Source organism: Nyctereutes procyonoides, unplaced genomic scaffold (assembly GCF_905146905.1).
Source record: "Nyctereutes procyonoides isolate TBG_1078 unplaced genomic scaffold, NYPRO_anot_genome, whole genome shotgun sequence".
In the NCBI taxonomy this organism is placed as follows: domain Eukaryota; kingdom Metazoa; phylum Chordata; class Mammalia; order Carnivora; family Canidae; genus Nyctereutes; species Nyctereutes procyonoides.
In genome coordinates, this window is record NW_026575134.1 from 25,269,979 (window position 1) to 25,277,249 (window position 7,271).

Here is a 7,271-nt window from a genome sequence, read left to right on the forward strand (position 1 = left end):
CCAAACCAAGGGGAGCGCAGCCCATCCAGAGAGAGCACAGCCCATCCAGGGAGAGCACAGCAAGTCCAGGGTGAGCACAGTACCCCCCACCCGACAGACAGTGGCAGGCTAACCAATGAGAAGCCACGACACTCCCAACTCCCAGGTGACTCCCAGGACTTCTCCTTTACAACAGCCCCTCCCATCCCCCCCGTACCCCAATCTATAAAGGAGCATCTCTCTCCTCTGTCCTCTGGACATGCCTACGGTTTTGTCATAGCTTGCTTGTCCCAAATTACAATTTTCCACTCTCCTGAATAAACCCATTTTGTTGGTAAAATAGCTGGCAGTGTTATTTTTAAGGAAAACGTTACCTGGTATCAGAAGTGGGACGCAGGCAGCTACCTCCAGCGGCTCTGAGGCTGGTGAGCAAACACACAGGTGCCGGTCCCCACAGACCTGGTCAGGCTTGCTGCTCTCTTGCCGGCCCTGGGGTTTGAGAATAGTCGTCTCCTGGACGTGAGCTTCACTCTCTGTTCTGAGCTCTCCAGCCTTTATTCAGGACCTGTTTTAAGGCTTTGTCCTTCCTGAGAGTACTCGTTTGGCCTTTGGTCTGACTCCTTTCTAGAGCTAGGCTGTTCCTACTGGAACTGTGCTGTTTAGACATTGTTCTCTTCCCTCTAGAGAAAAGCCTCTGGGAAGTGGGATCCCAGCGATCAAAATGCTGTGAGGACGGCCTTGCCCCCACACTTCTGGGACCTCAGCCAGTTCTAGGTTTCAGAATGGTGGCCCCTCCTCGTGTATATTCTTTTTTTTTTTTTTATGATAGTCACAGAGAGAGAGAGAGAGACAGAGGCAGAGACACAGGCAGAGGGAGAAGCAGGCTCCATGCACCAGAAGCCCGACGTGGGATTCGATCCCAGGTCTCCAGGATCGCGCTCCGGGCTAAAGGCAGGTGCCAAACCGCTGCACCACCCAGGGATCCCTCGTGTGCATTCTTATCTAAATGGACTGACTCAACCAAAAGGCATTCACAACCTCAAAAGCCATCGTGGGGAACCTCCCATCTCCCCAAATTGACTTTTCTCACAATGGAATTGGACAGCCATGGCTGGAAACTTGTCAACACTGAATTGGATGCTTATTTTAATTTACCTCGAGGCTTCCAAACATTTTTAGGATTCAAAGTTTGTTCGCCTCAGTTAATTTAGAAATAGTATTTTGCAAAGAGGCAAACTACTGTAAGAAGTCAACGGGGCTTCTGAGGCCTCTTCCCCTTCCCATCCTTTTTGTCTCCAGACAGGTGGGGCCACCTTATACTCGGGCCCTGCCTCTGGAGCCTTTTCCCTCTTCCCTTGGCACTGGCCCTCCCCTCCCCTATACCCATTCCTCCTTCTAATCCTTTCACTGAGCTTCCCTTTATCTCCAAACCTCTCCCCACCCCTCCTCTCCTGACCCTATTAACACCTACCCCTCTAAAGTAAACTCTGCTGGAGGTCCAAATGAACGCCAAATGGCTTACGCTGCCCGGACTAAGGCTGAATTTGGAGCCGTACTGAAACAATTTCCCAAAGTGACTGAGGACCCTATACGTTCGCTGAAGATTTAACACAGTTATTCAAACTTACTGATCTGATTTCTCAGATTTGTATCAATTGGTCCACATGCTTGCTGCTGAGGGTCAGACCAAACGCTGGATGAAACCAGCTCAATGGGAGCACCCTGAAAGGGACTGAGAGAAACAGATGCCTAAGTTTTGGCAAAGTGCTAGAACTCGCTAGAAATCTCCACCAAAGGATTACAGTACCTCTTCCTAAGCCTGCTGACTGGACAGGATTCAAGCTTGCGCAGAAAAGCCGGATGAAAATGTTCATGATTATCCCCTGACTCCACACTGTCTTCAAAGGCCACCCTGGTCTCCCTGTGGATGCTGAATCCAACCTGGCAGCATCGTGTCCGTGTCTACTAGCAGGCTGCACCAGGATCGTTCTCTCGCCGCTAACAGGACCAAGGTGGAACAGGAAACTATGTCCACTCCAGACTTAGAGATTGTGGCAAACCAGCTTGTGGGCACCCTCGGTGAGTCACCTGAAAGAAAGACCACCCCATTCTCAATTTTCAACTCTCGCAAATACCAGCCCCTGATGGCATTATCACCCCTATACGGTGTTACATTCTGGGGACATTGACCATTTGTCCCTGTTAGATCAGTGACTGTCTTCCTTATTTGCAAAATCTTCCGCTGATATGGTCAGAATCCGCAGAGCGCCTCCCAGAAAGACTGAAATAGGTCCCTCTAAAACCCCTCTCAGAATTAATGAACATCCTATAGATAAGGAAGCCCTTCAAGGGCTTACAGAGGCTCGGGGCCTCATTATGTCCTGTAACAGGCCAACTTCACCCCTCAGGAAACCCCACCACTGAAGATGGAGGCTCGTCCAGGACCTGTGAGCAGTAACGGCCTTGTCACCTCTCCATCCCCCCGTTGTCCCAAACCCTCACATTCTCCTGACATCAAGGTGTCCCGCGAGGGACCGTGCGGCACATCTCTTGGAATTCTGGCAGACAGGGCTGGCCCGGGCGGCGTCCTGCTCTCCCGGGCAGAGCGACACGCCTGGACCCACAGCCCCGGGTCCCCGAGTCCCTCTGACTGAAGCGGATTCGGATGATGGAGCATTTCCTTCAGGCTCTAAGAGTATTTCCTTCTCTGCCCCCCGCCCCCCAAAACCTCTCCACAGGAAACAGCGACCACCTGTCACACTTTCTGGCCTTAAACGGATTTGGTCTCCGAAGATAAACCCCCAGGTTAGATACTCCTGTGATCCCACCTCAAAAACGGGGACTGCATCTGGATCCAGATGAAAGCCCTCCCGACCGCTTAATGCTCACAGATCCCTGTTGACTCCTTGGGGCAACGTAGAGGGAATTCCTCTGACCACTGCAGACTTTCCGTGGTTTCCTGGTGCTTCTCACCTAAGGGATGAAAATGGTAGAGATCGTGTTGGGTACGTGATTGCGACTCCCACTTGGGAGTCACCGAGGCGGCACCTTTCCTTCGGCTACTTCGGCCAACAGCCTACATGAGACACCAGCACGTTTTGAGGGGGTAGGTCACGATTCTGGAATATCACGGGAACCGTGAAGCACCCTTGCCTCCAATGGAGCTAAAATTTCAATGGCTCCTCCATGCAAAGTTTATTAAATGCCGTACTTTTTGCCAGTGGCTCTGCTTATGTTTAGGGTTCCTGGGCATTCCAGGCTCAACTCCCTGGGGGCTGAGGAACCGCCTCACTGACATTTACACACACACACACACACACACACACACACACACACACACAAATAAAAACCAAAAAAAAAAAACAAGACCCTGCTCTCAAAGAGACCAATAGCCAAACCTCTGGTCCAAAGGATGTCCTTCCACACAATAATGTGGAAAAATTGACCAGGGATGCCCAACCGTTGATCCCAGAAGGGGGAAACATAATACTGGAAATCCATTAACTGTTGGTTTGATAGGAGGAGAGAACTCTGGTTTGGACCAAATAATAATCCAACCGCACCAGCGATTCTAAGCTTCCCACCACTTCCCACCATGCAAGCATCTAACCCACGGGCAAGACGACCGCATCCGTGAGCCGGCGTTGGTGGGGACGACCAATAAGGCCACCAGCCAGTGGGAAAGACCAGTAAGGCCACCAGCCCGCCGGCACCGGCCAGCTGGTTGGGCCTGTGCGGAGTGCGGCCCACGGAACCCCCATCCATGCCAGCGGATGTCATATCTGTCTCAGGGCGTAAATATGTTTGGGTCGCAGTTGGTGTTTTTTCCCTCCGGACCCGGATGGCCGCGGCATGTGCTGCGGCTCACCTGCCTGGAAGGGTCAGCCCTGCCTGGCGCCCGTCTCGAGCCACGGCGGCCAGGGGCCCGCTCCGCCCGCGGTGCACACACCCAGGCCTCAGGCCCGTGATGCACAAAGGGCATGATTGCGACTCAGCTGGCACAGTTGGTAGAGACCCCCCAGCAGCTTGGCCCAGAGAACTGGCATTGGTCCAATTAAACCGGAGACCCGCCGCCTGGGGACCACCCCCCCCAGCTGCTGTCCCCCCAGGCAGCCTCGGCGCCCCAGTGTCCCCATGAGCTTGCCCTGCCTCCTCTGCCCCACGGCCGATGGAAGGACACGAGGCCATGTCGCTGAGGCCTGCTTGCTTCTACTCGAAGTAGCCGCGCTTTGGCGGAGCAATCCTTCCACCCTGTGCCTCATGCAACCTGAGATTTCGTTGAGAGAAGACACCCCAGGAAGACGGTCTGGAAAGGCCCTTATCAGGAACTCTGAGCCAACCCTTGCGCAGCTAACCCCCAGGGAAGAGCTCTTGGAGTCACCTGAGGACCTGAAGGAAGCACCAGCCCCTGCCTGGCCCCGCACAGCCCCCGGTGACCTGAAAGTAAAAGGTTTCCTGGGGGGCCTGGGGGCTCGGCTCCTGATCTCAGGGTCCTGGGATCCAGGCCTGCCTTGTGCTCCCTGCTCAGGGGGAGTCTGTTCATCCCTCTCCCTCCCCGCCTCCCCATCCCATGCTCTCTCTCAAATAAATAAAATCTTAAAAAATAAAAAGATTTCCTGGCGGGGCAGTAGACGACCTCTGATCAGACGCTTCCCCAGGTGTCTGGAGGCCTGCATACCTGTCTTACTGCTGCTGCGTCTCTCGCCTGGAAAGACAGTGTCCTTGGCTGCGTTTCCCAAACCCTTGAGACGTGGAAAATCTTTTTTGATTATGGACTTTTGGAAACAGTCTCATCATGATCCTGTGACAAATTGATCTTTTCAAGTTGTTTTTTCTGAAGGGTTACGATTTCAGAATTCACAAGTCTTTCTCTCATCCGGACTAGCGTCTGGCTCTGGATTCCCACCCGAAATTCCTGGCTTCTGAATTTCCAAACTTCCAGGCTGTCCTATTGGATAGCATTCATTTCCATACAGTTCTTTTGAGAGAACAACACTTTTTTTTTAAGATTTTATTTACTCATGAGAGATACAAAGAGAGAGGCAGAGGCACAGGCAGAGGGAGAAGCAGGGTCCCCGCAGGGAGCCCGGTGTGGGACTCGATCCCAGGACCCCGGGGTCAGGCCCTGAGCTGAAGGAGACGCTCCACCGCTGAGCCAGCCAGGTGGCCCAACAACACTGTTTTAATAAATCTTTGAAGTTCTGCTATTTTTGCAAGAAAGTTCATTCACTATTACTTCGTGTTTACACCCGCACTGTATCTCCCCAAATGCACCTGATTCCCTCCGCATGCTCCTGCTGTATTCACTGTTCTCCTCTCGTGGCTGCTTCAAGTGGGGACTTCCAGGAGGCCTGCGTGACTCCCAGTTTGCCTCGGTGGGGAGAACCCTTCCGCCCTAAGGCAGAGTAAGTGCCAACAAATATAAGTCGGCTACTTTCAGACCGAGGGTCCTAGCTCAGCACCATCACACAATTTGGAATTGCAGTGTTACTCCTCCTGCTTCGTGTGATTAAGTTTTGCATTTTGTTGCCTGTCCAACTTTTGTAAAAATGATGTACTTGACACATGATCTCCAATTCTTAGGACTTGGTAAATACGGACTAGAGATGGGAAGTGCGTGAGGGGTCTCCCTCCTGACCGTCCTCGCTACTCGAATGTGGCCTGAAGTGCTTTCCAAGTGTTGCGCACCCCCACATGGAACATGACAATCGGAAAAGGTCCTGCCTGGCACCGAGGGACAAAAGCATCACGCTTGATCAAGATGCTTTCAAAGAATGATCTGATCCAAAGAGAGAAATGCGAAAATTAACGAGTGTAGAACAGAGGCAGGAGGCCGGCAGGGGGAGCGCTCCTGCCCACCGGGGCGCTTGGCCACTGCAGAGCCAGCAGGTGGCTACTCCTCAGACCCCGCAGGAGGAAGGAGGCTTTTCTCTTCCTGGGGCAATAGCCCAGCCCATGAGAAGCCACTGTACCCCAACTCTCAGCCCACTGCAGCAAGCTTTCCCTCTATACCAGCTCTCCCCCGTCCTCTAGAAAAGAGTGAACCTCCCCCCGTCCCCAGGACTCGCCTTGGTTTTCTTACAGCCGGTTTGTCCTAGGTTGCAATTTTATTCCAGAATAAACCCATTTTGCTTGCAAAATAACGGGCAGTTTTATTTTTAGGATCAACAACATCTACACATGCATACATATTAATAACAGCTTTTTTGACGTATAATTCACGAACCATATAATCGACTAATTTAAAATGTAGAGGTCGGTAGATTTTAATATATTCACAGTCGCTATGGTCAATGTCAGAATATTTTCAGTTTGGAAAAGACTGTGAAACACAGTCTTCAGCAATCACCCCTTCCCCACCCCGTTCCCTTTCCTTACCTTTCTGCCTCTACTGGTATTTTGTGTAGACAGGTCATATGATGTGCCATCTTTTATGACTGGCTCCTTCCACTGAGCGTCATGTTTTCAAGGTTCACCCCTATTGTAGCACGTGTCAGAACTTCATTCCTTTTTTTAGGGCCAAATACCTTTCCATTGTATGGTAGACATTTTGTGTATTCATTTAGTACTTGGGGGAATTAGGTTGTTCCCCCCTTTGGCTCTGATGGGGGATGCTGCTCTGCACAGCCAGGTGTGCTCTGAGAGGTCATCATCTCCCCACTGGGTGTATCCCTGGGATGGGGTGCTGGGTCACCTGGTATCCCTGGGAGGGGTGCTGGGTCAGGTCCCCCCCAAGCCTCCGAGGAGCCTCCACTGTGTTTCCCAGTGGCTGGGAGCTAACTGTGTGTGCGTGGGGGGCTGGTTCCGTTACCACTTGAGTGAACCCGAACGCGCCAGGCGACACCCTCCTGCCCCTGGAGACCCCGGGGGGGACCCGCTGGCTGCCGGCGACCCTGCAGCACGGAGTCCGCAACGGCTGGGTCGGGGCTCGCCCGGGGGTAGAAGGTGGGGAGGCGCCCCAGAGGGAGCCGGGCTCGCGGCGGGAGGACGCTCCAGGGCAGCGCGGACGGGCTCGGGGGCCCGCCAGGCCAGCCGGCTCCGGTTTCCTAGCAACCAGGCGGCATCCTTCCCAGCGAGCACTGCTTCGGAGCCGCGGCGCCGGAGACTACGAGGCCCAGCGTGCCCCGCGGCCCGGGCGCGCGGACTACAAGCCCCACAATGCCCCGCCCCCCGTCTCCGAGCCGCCCCCCGCCCGCGCTCTCCCGAGACCCCGCCGAGGCCGCGCCGCGACCCCTTCCCGGCGCTCCCCGCGCCGAGCGCCGCGCGCCCTCGCGGTGACCCGCGGTGCGTGG

At 54.0% G+C, this 7,271-nt stretch overlaps 1 long non-coding RNA gene across 1 annotated transcript; it reads right to left on the bottom strand.

The window, feature by feature from the left end:
• Window positions 1-297: 297 nt before the first annotated feature.
• On the bottom strand, window positions 298-2,067 carry LOC129494318 (uncharacterized). The gene is made up of 3 exons (XR_008661326.1): window positions 1,787-2,067; window positions 1,608-1,711; window positions 298-468 (listed from the first exon to the last, which is right to left on the bottom strand). It is a non-coding gene; the product is annotated as an uncharacterized LOC129494318 (long non-coding RNA).
• Between the last annotated feature and the right edge of the window lie 5,204 nt (window positions 2,068-7,271).